We start from the raw sequence: 15,961 nt of genomic DNA, 5'->3' as shown, positions 1-15,961 counted from the left end.
AGCTTCACACAGAATTGAAATGCTGACAATTCTTAAACATCTATTTCCAACCCAGTCCTCTCTCCTGAACTACAGATTCTTGTGTCCAACTACCTACTCAACATCTTCATTTGGATGTCAAAGAGTTGACCTCTTAACCTCAAAACTTGACTTCTACTTCTTCCCTTAAGCTGGTCTACCTCAGTCTCCCTCATCTCCATTGATGGCAACTCTAATCTTCCAGTTGCTTATGCCCCAAATTTTGGAGTCATTCTTGACAATTCTTTTTCTCTTTCTCACACTTTTCATCTAATATGTCAAGACTTTGGCTCTACCTTAAGCATATCCAGGACGTATTTAGAATCTGACCACTACCTCCATTGTAAAGCCACCATCCTGTGCCAAGCCACCATCACCTTTTACCTGGACTCCTGCAGTATCTTCCTAAAACGTTTATCTTGCTTTGCTCTTTCCCCTTCCATGACAGACTGTTTTCAATATAGCAGCCAGAGTGACCCTTCTAAGATGAAGTCAGATCATGTTCACCCCTTTGCTCAAAATCCTTCAGTGATTCTTCATTTTACTCAAAGTAAAACATAAAGTGTCTAAAGTAGCTGTCAAAGTCCTGTAAGATCCAGCCTCTGCCACCTCTCCACCTTTTCCTGTTCTCTCCCTTGCCTTCTCCCTTCCAACCTTACTGGCCTCATTGCTGTTTCCAGAACACAAGGGCAAATCCATGTTATGGCCTTTGAACTGGTTGTTCCCTTTGCCTGGAATGTTCCTCCTTTAGCCATGCTTGGATAATTCCCTCAGTTTACATGTGTGCTCAACTTCACCCTTTCCATGAAGCTGGCCATCACTGCCGATTTAATATTGACATCGGCACCATCCACAACCCAACCCATGCTGCCCCTGCCCCCAGTACTTCCTGTCTCACCCTGTTCTACTTTCTCTCCCTGCCAAGCCTGAATCCAACTTGTAACCTTCTAACTCAATATATGGTTTATCAATGAGCTCATTGCTATTTTCTGTCTCCTCTGCTAGATTGTAAGTACATGATGGCAGGATTTGTATCTGCTTTTTCACTGATGCATCCTCGGTGCCTAGAATAATGTCTGTTCCAGAGTAATTGCTTAGTAAATATTTGTTGCAAGATTAAATGACTCCCTCACCCACAAAGGGAGGAGTTACAGTAGGCTTTAGGGCAGCAGACTAACTGAGAAAGCAACTCTGGAGGTCAAATTCAATGTTGACCCAAAGCTCCTGCCCATGTGCCTCAATACAAATGCCTATGACATAATGGCTGGGCTTTTCTCTAGTTTAAAAAAAATAAAAGGGATAGCAAACACTATAGCAAATGTGTGGGATGTTTTTAGCAGGGACAACACATCTGAAAAGTGCTGAGAAAAGTGTTTAAGTAGATTGTCTCTTGAATCCAGAAAAATCAAACCCTCCATTGAGGGCTATTTGCCACCATAACATCCTTTATAGACCTATGGGAAGAATCACATTTTTATTTTAAATAAAATCTGAAGTTTTACTGGCCATTACTCTGCCAAGGAAAGAAAATTAAAATTCAAGTTATTTGAAGCCTGGACACACTTTCATGATTAGCTAGGCTGTGTAAAAGTTGGTGGCTTTGTTCTTCCTCCTGTGTAAGTAGGTCCAGGCCCTAGAAAGATGGGACCAGGTTATAATTGTTTCTGAAAAGTGTGCTACAAAAATGGATGGTCTGTCCAAGCCTGGAGTGAAGCAGAAGCAAGAAGAGCCGGAGGCAGAGGAATTTCTGGTCGTGAGCACTAGTGGAATGAAGTGTGTGGGTGGCCTCGGGTGGTGGCTGTTTTCTTAAGAAATACACTTGCGTATTTGTGGAACTTGAGGTGAATTTCTCAGAAACACTGACTTTTACCTCACTAAGATTGAGAATTTGTTCCACTTCTGGTATGAATAAGCAAACATTGTTTAGTCTCAATTCCTCTCCAGATTCAGAACTCTGGTTAGGTTTCGATGGGGGCTACTTGGCAAAGAACCCAGTCCATCCACAGAGGCGTGCTTCAGCGAGGAGGGCGGTACACAAGGGTCTGCATTATGGTTTTGCTCCAGCTGAGGGCTGGCCACTTGATAGCGCTCTTCTGTGTTAATGACACTACAGTGGAAATTCTTTATCCTTGTAGCTGTACTGTAGGATGGGGACCAGGGGGACCTCCACAGAGCCGGGAATCCTGAGTGCCTCCTTAAATTTTGCATCAGAGGCATCTCACTGGCCTCACCTTGTCGTGGTTCTGCTATACTCTGTTCTCATTCTGAACCACTGGGAGCTGGCATTAAATGCTCCAGGAAATCTAGAATTTCCTCATGCTGAGTTCCTTTAAATAGTGTCACCATCTTGATTCTGATGTCTCTGATCATGAACAAGCATTTCCTTATTAGCATCTTGAAACTGTGGAGAGCTCTTGGTGGAAATTGTTATTTTTTAGAATAACAATAGTAACATTTTCTGCTGGAAAAGGGCATTTTCCTTCTACTTCCTTTTCTCCCCCCAACAGTTTATCTTTCCTTTTCCCTTAAACATGATTTATTCCATTTCTGTTGCCAAATCATTGTGTTTATAACAATAATAATTAAGAATCTGATGGAAAGTTTTTATAAACTAGCAATTGGCTTTCAATAAAGGCTTAAGGGTCAAAATCTGTTTAGCTTGACTCCTGAAAAGTTCTAACTAGAATGATCATAAATCCAGTGTTTTTTAAAATACATTAGGGGAATCTTTTATTGATTTTTCTTTTTAAATATAGAGTTTTGTACATGATACCACATTAAGAAAAACCAACCAGTCCAGCTTCTTGTAGTTCTATCCCTATTGCTTAGATTAGATTGCAGAAATTTACTCAGATTATGATAAGAAATCCTGCACCTGCATAGGGTTGATGCTCCATAAATATGATGCATGGACCAACTAGATCATCAGAAAAAATTCATAAGTTGGTTTTGCTGGGGAAAGTCACTAGCCGATCAGAGTCTGAGGGCTAATCATAATAATGAATATGCTTATAATATGCAAAGACTGCTATCACATATCTTTTTTTCATTTTTCAACTTTATTAGGTAGTACTGTTACAATTTGACTGCACATATACAATATATTGCATGTAAATACATATATACAATATACTGCCCATTTTTTTTTAGTTTTACATGTATGTACTGATCATTGTTTCTAAGAATAGTTTAAAGCTTTAGCTTTTTAAACTTACATAGTTATCAAAGGAATAAAGCCAACCACAAAATAAGAATCAACAGAATGTGGTAATCCAATCATAAAGGACAGTCAAATGTGCTTACACATATTCAAGAAATTAATCATCTAAGTTATAAATAATAGGTAGTTCATTTGTGTCCCCTTTTTTTTAGATTCCACATATAAGTCATATTATATGGCATTTTTCTTTCTCTTTCCAGCCCACTTCACTTAGAATGATGATCTCCAGGTGCATCCATGTTGCTGCAAATGGCATTATTTCATTCTTTTTTATGGCTGAGTAGTATTCCACACAATCACATATCTTAAATAAGGCTTATGATAACCACATGAACCAACTCTTATTATTATTATTCCAATCAGCTGACCCTTGAACAACACAAATGTTGGGGTATCCACCCTCGGCCCAGTTGAAAATCCATGCATAACTTGTAGTAGAGCCTCCATATTGGAGGTGCCTCTGTATCTGCGGTTCTACACCCACAGATTTATCCAACCTTGGATTGCATAGTGCTGTAGTATTTATTATTGTGAAAAAATCTGTGTATAAGTGGACCCGTGAAGTTCAAACCCATGTTATTCAAGGGTCAAAATGATTTATTTTAGAAGCAAAAGAAAATTCAAAGAATGTAGTAATATTTAGAATTATGAAGGAAGAGTTGTGATTTGTGACCAGGCCTTAATTTCTAAAGGGCACAGAAAGGTTAATGCCATTGAAAGAAGATTTTTATTACTTACATTTCCTGAGAGGAGGGAGCACACATCAGGCCATGCAGGGCCATATGGAGAAGCACCAGATTCGGTCAGGAGACAGAATGAAAATGGAAAAGCATAGGCACAACCTTACTGGGGCTTGTGTTGGGAAGGCAAGGCAGGATAAACAGTTTGTGGTTGGCTAGTTTGGATAATTTCAGCAAACTTGGGGGCTTAAGGGCTCTTCCAAGATCAAGATGTCTGCTATCTGGCCCTGGGTTGATTTATAACAGGGGAAATATGACTTGGTTTGTGAGAGTGAGATAAAGGAGATGGTTGGGGGTATGGGCTTGAGATTTGAAGAGTTTGTAATACGATTTTTGTGCACCTGAGAAAGCTGGATTGCAGGGAAGATGTAAACAGCTTTGGTCATCAGTCTGGCCCTGTGATTAATGAATGCCAAACAGACAAGTACAGCCCACGAAAATTCAGTTAGGACAAAAGGGCATCAGTGCAGGAGCCTGACTCCAGGTGCCAAGCTCTTTCCATGAAACCACCTAAACTCCATGAAATTCTCCCCATCCCATCCTCTGCATCCCTTTCCCAACTCCAAATCTTCTCATTTGCAACATCCTTTACTGACACTTCCAGTCACTGGTTGCTTTAGTTGGAATCCTGACCCATCTGCTACATCTTTCAGTTCTACTCCCAATTATTTCTTAGATTTGTCCTCCTCTTTCTCTATGCTTACTACCCTGGCCTTGGGACAGCCTATCTTGAATTCTAAGTCTTATAATCCTATACCTACACCCAACCCTGCTTCATCCTGTTTCCAGAATGAGTTTTTGTAAATGACAGGTTTGATTGCCTTGCTTCCTTGCTTACATCCTACATCCCTCCTTATCACCTTCAAATTTCTCAGCAGAATATAAAGGGTCTTTCATGATTCATTTCTTGCCCATCACCTATCTGGCTGTCCTACAAAACTATGATGTTGTGTCCATCTACTGACCTGAGCCACAATCCTAGGACTAGTGCATTTTACTGAATATTTGGAGAATGAAGAGATAGAAAGAGATTGAAATTCTTAACCAAACTGGTTCTCCCAAAGAATTGAGTTTCAAAATCATGACCCTTAAATAGGGCACCATGGCTCTCTTTCTTACCTATGGTTTCCCTGTGGCTGTGACCACAGCCCTAGACAACTGTGGGGTTTGGATTTCAGAGCCCTAGGCCAGGGGCTGTCTGCATCTGGTCACTGATGGTAACAAGCTGGGGACAGACCTGGGCAGGAGCTGCTGGGTTGGAGAGAAGATCCAGAATAAGGACACATCTAAGGAATCCCTGGGTGAGGGTGGAGCGTCAGGATATGTGAGCGGGGAGAGGGGGGCTTGGAGAAGGGGGGCCCTTAAAGGGTAGGTCCTGGGGAGCAGGCATACAGAGAGGACATTTTTACAAGTTCCTAGTTATATTTATTTGGAGTTTTCCTCTGACCATTTGAAGCTGTTAAGCAGGGGAAAAAAAAAAAGGAATTGAGTCTCATTGGTTAACAGGAAATGGACTCACGGGTACTTTTATTTTGGTTACTGTTAACTTTCTCTTGCAAGGTCTTTAAGATTCTTGTGCTTAGAATAGGGATTATAATGCATTCAAGGTATCAGTTTCTTCTAGTTTAAATCTCTTATAGTTTATGAACCAGGCCTGGAATAGTCATTGGACTGCAGATTGTTTCAAGTACCACAAGGGGTTGCTAGAGAGCAACAAAGCTTTAAAGAAACTTGTTTAAAATTTCCCCTTTTGGCCACATCCTCATTTCCTTAGTCTTGGTAGAAAGCAAGATGTTTTCTTCCATTTGGGGGTTATATTTACTTAGTAGATACGGCTCTGCAGTGGGTTATCCATACTTGTCTGCTTGTAATAATTTTCTTTATACCAATCCCTCAAAGAGCTTTATCTGTCTTTCCTCCTATTTGGAGGGGGTCCCAATATGCTTTCCTATTCCTCAACTACTTGAATGTGATCTAAATCAACATGGTCTTCAGAAGAAAGGAATAAGTTTGGCCTCATGTATCCACCAGAGAAAAAGCTAGCTCACCAACATCTCTCTGTCAGTTACTAAAGGATGCCTCTTACGGATGAAGAAATTGTGAAAAAGTACCACTGCTTCTGAGGTGATCTAGTCTGACCTTAAGGAAGACTTTGGGAGCTAAGCTTAGGCTGGATTTCAACCCTCACTCACTCCCTTAGCCAGGCAACCTGGAGACAAAATTCTGGAAGAATCAGTAGACCAAAGGGAACTGAGAATAACATGAGGTTTATTTACATATTTTTTAAAATTTTTTTCTGGAAATTTTGTGAGGGAACTTTGTACAGAGTGTGTTTGCAGCTGAGATGTTTGCACTTTCCACATGGTCTGAAACATCCTAAACGTTGCAATTATTCAATTATAGCTGTTAGATCTTAATCACAATGAGCACTGTTTTTGTATTTCTTTTATGTTTGTGGAATTAACATTCTCTTGTGATTCAAAGATGCTCAATTGCTAACAGACTCCCAAGGGGAGGTATTTAGGATGATATACTTTGGCTGTTGTGTTGCCAGTTCAAGATATTACAAGAAACATAGAAAATTTCCCTGATGATATATGAAAGAGCTTTTTGTTCCTTCATGCACCGGCCTAGCCTGATTTATTCCTTCCTGTGCATCCCTGCACAGTCTCCTTCTTGAATTCACTCTTTCGACTGATTATGACAAGAATGATCTATCAGTTAGATTATGTATGACTGCATAAACTACAAAATCCAAACATCAGTAGCTTATCCAGCATAGAGGCTCATTTTTAATTTCACATAACAGAAGCCTGGGAGTCACCTAGGCTATAGTAATTCCACAGACATCAGAGACCCAGAAACTCTCTTCCTGTCCATTTCTCCCCACTTTATGTGCAGCTCTTACCTCCAAAATTACCTCATGGTCTAAGATGGCCACTGGAGCCCCAGCCCTCAGGCCCGAGTTCCAGGGAGAAAATAAAGGAAGGTACATGCCTCCTTGCTGAGTCAGACCCCTCAAGAGTCTCATTCAGCAACTTCCATTTATAACCCATTTGCCATCCCTATCTGCAAAGGATGCTGGGAAATGTAGTTTTCTGGCTAGACACGCTAAGAGTCTTGACAACATATGAGCCTGTTATTAAGGCAGAAGGGAGAATGGACATGGGGTAGGCTACTAGCAGCCTCTACCACATATAAGAATTCAATCGCCCGGGAGAATACAGAGATTAGGAAACAAAATGCAAGCGGAGTAACACATGGAGGGTTGCTACGTTGTCCTCACAGTCACAGAATGGCTATCTATTCAGTGGCTGTTAGGTGGAGTCCCTCCACCTCTCTTTTCTTGACCCCAACTAGCCTCACTTACCATCAGTCTGTTCCCTAGTCCCAGTGCTGTCCTCTCTCCTGGGTTCCAGATGCACATAGCCAATTACTGACTCCATAACTCCTCCTGGAGGACACACAGGACCCTCAGTTCATGAGGTCACCAAATGAGCCTGGAGACCTGCTCCTCCTCCAGTGTCCATGTACCAACTGCTCAAGCCCCAGACCTGGAAGTCACTTTGACTCCTTCCTCTGGCTCTGCACTGTCCATGTTCTGCTTCCTCATGAATCCTCCCCCAACTCCAACTCCACGACCACCACCAAGGTCAAGCTCGCATCACTTCTCACCTGGACAGCTGCCACAGCCTCTTGACTGGCCTAGCCTTGTCCATTCTGCCTTCCTTCTAATCCACGCTCCACACAGCAGCCAGACAAATTATGGTTTAAAACTCCCATAAGCCCAATTATGTCACTCCATAGCTTGCTGCCAACCAGTGGCTTCGTGTTGCCCTTAGGGAGAAGTCCAGTCAATAACGAGGACTAACAGGCCCTGAGTGCTCTGGCCTCTCCCACATCTCTTTGCACCACTCTCCCCTTCACTCTGGCCCAGCCTTGATGGTCTTGGCCATGAGCTAAGTTCTTTTCCGTCTCAGATCTTGGCACGGGCAGTTCTCCCTGCCTGGAATGCTCTCTCCTGGGATCCCTACCTCTTCACTTAGTGAATGGCCATGCATTATGTGAGATCTCAGATCCATACCAGATTACCTTTGGCCCCCGTAGCTCACTGTACTTGTCCTTTGACTCCTTCATCTGCTTTCTAATTACCTGCTAAACTGTAAGTTCATTGAAGGCCGCCCCCCTCTGTCTTGTTCCTTTCTGTATTCCCCAGGCCTGGCACAGAACTTGGCACATATTCATTCGATGACACGATCTTTCATTCATTTACTCATTAACTCAAAAATATTTGTTGATCTCCCTGTCCTCATTTACAGTTCAGTGGTGGGGAAGGACTTGGTAAACTAAGTACCCAAATAGTCACTTCATAAGAGTTCTGATCAGGGCTGCAAGTAGAAGAAGGGGATTAAGAACATACATTAAAGTGGGATCCGGCCTTATCTTGGAGGGATGAGGAGGAGGGAAAGTGAGCTGTCTATCAAGGACATAAATAGGAATGTTTTTGCCATCGCAGAATTTTTTTTTTTAATGGAGGCCCAGGGGATTGAACCTAGGACCTCGTGCATGCCAAGCATGGGCTCTACCACTGAGCTATACTCCCCACTCCAGCCATCTCAACTTTAACCTTCCCCCGCACCACAGCCCCTAGCCTTACAATGGACCAACAATTATAAACCCAGTGTGAGACAGTTCAATTCAATTGAAATCTTTTCTAAACCCATTGGTTACCATAGTGCTGTCTTCTTAGAGCCTCCGATTTCATAAAAAATAATCTAGGAATTTGCTGCTAATTCCTCTGCCTCTCCCTCCACCATTTTCCTGTGCAGTTTTCTACCCTCAGACTCTCTCTGCCATCTTAGGGTGGTTCTGTGCTTGTTGGAACCTGGGTGGAACAAGGCTCCATACACCAAGCTATACATGCCCCCCCATCCACCACCCCCTGGGCTCCTGAACTGGGTCACCATGGAGAAGGGAGATTGTGGTGATCCTTTTGAGCTTGCAGCCTGTGACAGCCCCAGGACAAAGAGCCAGAGGGGCTCTGAGAGGGTAAGGGAGCGGGCAGTCTTAGGGTACTTGCCTTAAAGCTCTCTTTACACCAGTAAAAATAGTAGTTTCTAAAATTGCTTTTATTCAAGTTTATATACAATTGATATACATAATGAAAGAATAAGAACACTGAGGAGGGCTTGAGGGCAGCTCTGATGACGATTAAGGGGTGGTTAGCAACCTACTAATTCTCCTCCACACCAGCCATTCTTTGACATCAGTTGTTGCTTACAACCTGCTAATATCCTCGAGATGCGATGAGCCTTTGCTGGCAGCCAGGCGCTGCTCTGTCTTAGAAAGTCAGCCCAGGAACAATGATAAAGTTCCTGGCTGGAATTTGGCGATCAGAGACTTCATTTTATGGGTCTTCATCTTCGGACAGCCCGATTTCTTGAGCGCAAACCTCCACCTCCCTTACCCACAAGGTAAGAATTTCACGGGGGAATCTTTGGGCAGAAGGCTGGGGGGAGCCCACCCCACCCAGACCCAGCCAGGTCCAGGCTTCTTACCTGAGTGGATACGTAATCCCCATGTACGGACACCCTTTGGAGAATTCTTTACTTCCTGTCCAGAGCAACAAGCTGGCCACAAGGGGGAAGCATCACACAGAGAGAGCGCTCTGGCTGGACCTGCTCTTTGTTCTGACTTTCTATTGTCATCCAGGAAAGGGAGGCAGGTGAGGCCCACTACAGGCGGCTGCTGTTCAGCTGTGACCAGGTCTGCCTGCGGTCTGATCATGGCCATGTAGCTCATGGACACTCTATGAATAGTAATTAACATTCATAAATATGCAGGATCTAATTTATTAATGAAATTAAGCAAATCACTGAAAAAGATGAGGATAGGTGGCAAATTTGTAGATTCAGAAGATTCATCATTAGTTGAAAACTTGGAATCAGAAGATCTGGTTCCAGTGCTGGCCCTGAAGTGAACTCACTGGGACGTCTTTTAGCCTCATGGTCCCCAAAGTCTCTTTTTTATGGTCCCCAAAGTCTCTGTCTCATTACAAGGCTGGTGTGAAGACGAAGCAAGAGAATATGGGCGAAAGCACTTAGAAAAATGGCAAAGCAGGACTGGAAGTTTACTAGCACTACGATTTAGGTGAGTGAAGAAACTGCAGCTCATTATTTATACTGTTGTGATCTTTCCAAGGTGGGTAGTGCTTGTGTGTGTGTGTGTGTGTGTGTGACTCAATTTAGTTTAAATCTAACTTAGTTTAAATAGCTCAATTTAATCATTTAGACCATTTCTTTGGACCATGGTGCCAATTGTCCTGGTTCACCAGGACTTTCCTAGTTTTAAAACTCAAAGTCCAGTGCCTGGGAATCCCCCTCAGTCCCAGGAAAACCAGGACTCAGCTCAACACAAGTCTCTTTGGGACCAATGATCAGGCTTCCCAACCCCCCTCCTCCTCTCTTCTTTAAGAGGGCACTGGTGGTTCGCCTGACTCAGCAGTGAAGAGGAGCCCAGGTCTTTGGGTCCCTGTGGAATCCTCTGGATCCTGTCTACCTGTCTTGAGGGTAGCAGACCGGGGCAGCTTCGGAGACAGCTTGGACTCCCACCCTCTCTGGCTCTTGTTTGGGGCCTTTGATCTCAAAGTCTCTATCTACTCCATCTAGCTTTGCCCTCAGGCCAGGTCCCCAGCCCTTATGCCCCTGAAGGATGCCTCTCTAGGCTGGGGCACCTCTGGTCACCTGCTCACTATGCGGGGGACTGGGAGAACCAAAAGTCCTGCCTTAGGCTCATTTGATTACCCTCCACTACCACAATGTCCATCCCTGCTCTTGTCATTTAGAAGTGACAGCATCAGGTGTGGGCTTTTCCCAGAGACTTGAAACCTCCCCCCAGGATGTCAAGGGGAAGTGTGCGCTAGCACAGATGTATTCAGTCTTCCTCGTTCGTATCTGGGTGTTTATCACTGCCTGGGATAGGCAGAACTCTAAGATGACCCCATGGTGATTCCTGTCCCACGGTGAACTCACACCTGCTCCTAGTACTCAGTAAAACACTAATCCAGGGGCTGCTGTGAAGGGATTTTGCAGATCAGTTGACCTCAAGAGAGAGAGATGACCCAGGTGGGCCGGATCTACTTACATGAGCCCTTTTGTGGAGGTTGGAGACAGAGCAGTCAGAGATTGAAAGCATGAGGCACACGACAAGGACCTGAGGGCAGCCTGCATTGCTGAGACAACCCCGGGTGACAGCTAGCAGGACAGCAGGACCCTCATCCTCCAACTGCAAAGAAAGGAATTCCAACAGCTAGAACAAGCTTTGAAGCAGATCTTCCCCTAGCTGATCCTCCAGGTAGAAACAGAGCCAGCTGGTCCCTTGACTTCTGCTTCACGAGACCATGAACGGAGGATCAGCTAGAACATGCTGGGCTCCTGACCCATGGAAACTAAGATAATGAATCTGTGTTGTTTTAAGCCACTAAGTTTGTGGCAGTTTGTTACACAGCGTAGAACATCAGTATGATGCCCTTCCTTAGGGAAAGGACCCCAAGATGGGGAAGGAAGTACTGTTTTACCTTCCTTCCTTCTCAACCCTTTCCTCCCTTTTTTCTCCCTGTCATTCTCCCAGTTGGAAGGGGCAGGCTTTCCCTCCCCTAGAACAACCAGCCCTGTGGTCTTGCTGACACGTGAGAAGGATTCTTCTCTACAGTTCCAAGGAAATCTATGATCCAAGACCTCTAGACAGGAATCGACTCCTGCTCTGGATGTTCTAGAATGATTTGGAACAGAAGACAGCCAATGGTTAATATGGTGGTTTACTAGTCCCCAAATATTTTCCCATTATATGCTCGCTACAAAGATGTAAATATTTATACGTGACTGGTAAATGCAGAAAAGCTGGTGTTGTTTCTGAACAATGAGCAAAATAATTTTTACTGCTTACCACTAGGGGCACTCAGCAATGTTTTAGGGTCTATTAGAAGTCACAGAATCAAAGTAGTGCTTTATACTGGAGGGTTGATTTTACTCATAGAATAAAAGAAGCTAAGTGCTTTTGATATGTCATTTAAAGCATATTTGTCATATTTAAAAGAAATAGTTATCGGTTTTGGAGAAGAATGGAATATATGCATGAAATTTCAAGACAAAAACAGGTGATTTCAAAGTATTCATAGGCTTGTCTTAGGCTCTGATGTGGGACTCCAGGACCACGTGACCCTTCTCTTCTACCATTGGCAACCCACTGGGAGATATTTTTAGAAGTCCATTGCCCATCCATATGGAGGAAAGGAAAGGGGAGGGAGAAAGGAGGAGGAGCTGCCACCTAGGAATTTATGGGAAGACTGAAGAATTGGTTGCAGTGAGATCGGTTCACTGCCATGGTTAAAGTCACAGAATCATAAAATATTCAAACCGAGAGCTTTAATTATGAGCTAGTTTTTGGGTACATAAATGATACTATGCTTTCTTTTGGTCCTTTTTTGGTACATTTTTGGGGTACATTTTTGAGGTACATTTGGTACATTTTCAAATATTCAACCAGAGGCGCCTTTCCCTCAGGGAGGGTCAGGATTTTATGGTTGGAATACACAGAGAAATAAGGAGTCAAAGTTGAGGATTTGGTGGCCAAAATAGACTCTTGATGCTCGTTGCAGCAGTAGCATTTGGGAAAGCCACACATTGAATTACAAGAGCCAGGCCCTTGAGAGAAAAAATAATGTATTTTTCCAAATTCCAAAAGCTTGTCTTTAAATATTCAGTACCAGAGCTTGGAGGACTGAACATAATTCTTTTTTTCCTCTAAACTAAAGAGTTAGAAGAATGTAGGCTATGACAAATTCAATTTCCTGCCATACAGGAAGGCAATTTCAAACTTTCTGAACTAGCAGGAGGAGTTTAGGGGGAAAGGAGAGAAGAGAGTTAGACAAAGTAAAGGACCCTGGGAGAAGGTGGGCAAGGGACACTCTGTAGGCAGGTTTAGGGGTGAGAAGACAGAGGAAGTTTCTACCCCGTATCCTGTGGGGAGGGAGCTTGGCAAATTGCCTATACGATGAAAGGTTAAATTAAATCCTTAAATTCTGTGAGATCTTCCAGGTCTGAAATTCTATAATTCTAAATCTTCTTATGTAGATTGGGTGGATATTTTAAAAATCCAGATTATTAGCTTTGCTGGGATCTTCTGAGTTTCTTCTAATTGTAAACTATCTGTCGTATTGAGGTTATAGGAACTACAGAGGGGTGTGAGGTAGGGATCAAGATTTCTCTGCTCATGAATTCCTTTTCTATCCTGAATTGAGGTGTGGATCGTCAGCTCTGAGGACCACTGTGGGAACTCTGAGTCTCAGAAGCATTTGGATTTTCTTCTTTGTACTTAGAGAGTAATTCTAGGAAGCATAACTGTGATCAGTGGGGGAAAAAAATCCCAGTGAGGAGATCCACAGGAACTTTTGATCAACTCTTAATTTTATACTTCGTTTTTTAAAAAGAGCTGGGATACAGGTTATGTACCCTACATATTCACCATTTAAAGTGTACAATTCCATGGTTGCTGGTATAGTCACAGATATGTGCAGCCATCACCACGGTCAATTTTAAAACATTTTCATCACCCCAAAATGAAGCACCATATGCCTCAGCTATCATCCCCCTTCCTCCCCAGAACCTTCCTCCTTCAGTTGATTTACAATATTGTGTTATTTTCACCTGTCCAGCAAAGTCATTCAGTTATACATATATAGAAAGATAGATACATGTTTCCCAATTCTTTTCCATTATAAGTTATTACAAGATGTTGAATACAGTTCCCTGTGCAATATAGTAAATCCTTGTTGCTTATCAGTTTTATATATAGTGTTGTATAATCCATCGTATTGATATGCCATATCTTTTCTATCCATTTGTCAGATGATGGGCATTTGTATTGTTTCCAATTCTTCATTTTATGTGTCCTGTAGTGCCTGGGATTCTACCACTAGGCACCAAACAATGAAACCCATTTCTCTTTCCTGAAGACATAGGTGGCTTAGGAAAATCTGGTATGTATGGGACTCAGACAAATCAAGTTCCATATTGTCAAGTGATGTGTCAAGATGTTGCTCAGGACAGAACTTCAAGGATGTCGAGGGTCTCATGTTCCCTCAGAGGTGATCAGGATCAGGAAACTCGACTTACATTTACCAAATTTACTAGAAACACTAACCAAAACCACTTAATAAGTCAGGAAGATATTTTATGAATTTGCAATATCTCCAGACAGACCTGGGATCAGGAGTTGGCTGGTTAATACATGCTCTGCCTGTAGGAAAGTCTACATGAGAAGTCAGATGACTACCAGAAGGTTGCTTTGTGAGTATCGCTGCAGGTCCAGAGGACTGGCTAACTCTAAGGAATTGACATGTAAGCTGTAATAACTGAACACACTTTGATGTGTCTGATAGGTATTCTTTTGTTCAGGACACTCTACTTCTCAGTAGTGCTGGATTAACACTGACCAACTCTTGCTGTTTTCACCATTTCCTTCCCATTCCAACTTGACCCCTGGCTTTCTTTGTACACTGAGATTTTATTATGTAATCACTTAGAACAGTAATAGCCAAACTTTTTTTTATTGTGCACCCCTGTGATTAAAACTTTTTGGGTGCTAACCACACATATATTTATTTATTTGTTTATAAATTATATTGCATGTACTACTATCAATTTGTATATTAAAATGAATGTTTATTTATTTCTCTAAATTAAAATGAATCTAAATGGAAATGTTATTATTTTTTTTCCTATGCCCTAGATTGTCTTGTCTTCTCCATTTAAACAACACGGTTTTAGAATTTTGTGTTTTTGGGTTAAATCCATCCCAGACCTAAAGTTACACTTTAGTCATCTGATTTTTCACTTGGATTGACTCTTATTTGTACCAACCTTACAAATCCATCTTTTAAAGCAGGTTATTTAGATGAGATCAGAAAGGCTACTTTATCTGTTTTATATTAATTCCATTACTTTCTATTTTAGGTAAGGTGACATTTTCTATTCATTTCCTGAAAATCCAAGGGGCAGCCTATTGTAGCCATCTAGTCACAGACTAAAATCTTACAGGGGAGCTAATGTTCTGCACTTAGGCTTCTCTGAGAAGAGAAATGGTGGCAGATGAGTTTCTGGGGGTGGCACTCCTAGCAGGAATGTGAGTTAATGGCACCAAGGTGGTGAAATTTGGGTTAGTAATAGAACTTGGAAGTTAGCAAGAATCATTGAGAGGGAAAGCTCTCAGAAGCAGACAGCACTCTGCCTGCCTAAATATGCTCCCAAATGTATTGATTGAACTGAAGAGATGCTCAGAGGAACTGAAGTGAAGTGGATCCCCAGAGCAGAGAACATGATGGTTCCAGAAAATTTGGTGGTCATAATTGAGAGACACCAGTAAATTTGGATTTAGGAACCCTGGAGAGAACACTTCGGACTCAAAATAAAGGATGGGTTGGGTTCCAGATGAAAAGGAACCTGCTTCCTGAGAGACCAAGCTTGCTAAAAGATAAAATTCTATCCTTGGACTATATCAGCAATTTTTAATGATGGTTGCAAATCTGAATCATCAGAGGAGCAGTTAAAATTCCTGACGCCTTAGTCACACCCTCCAGAGATTCCGACTTCATTTGTCTGGGCTGAGGCTTGGCTAATGGGATTTTTTTACTTTTTTAAACTACAGATGATTCTAATATGCCAAGGTTGGGAACCACTGGACTAGAGGGTAGAAGAAAAGAGTTACTTAAGAAGTAACAGGAGGAAACTTGGAGGGAAGAAGAGGGACCCGGAACAGCCTAAGCAATCCCAGAAGTGTGAACCACAGAACATTTCATGACCTCATGGAAGAGCTTTCCATGACACTGTGAAGAGGGTATTTGGAAAGAGAAGGCAGTGGGGGAAAGGCTGGGATTTCTATGGCACCTCAAGAAGGTGGCCATGGAACTTTCTACTTGGGGGCTACC

This window comes from Vicugna pacos, chromosome 2 (genome assembly GCF_048564905.1).
Source record: "Vicugna pacos chromosome 2, VicPac4, whole genome shotgun sequence".
Taxonomy (NCBI): Eukaryota; Metazoa; Chordata; class Mammalia; order Artiodactyla; family Camelidae; genus Vicugna; species Vicugna pacos.
Note: the sequence above shows the minus strand (reverse complement) of the source record.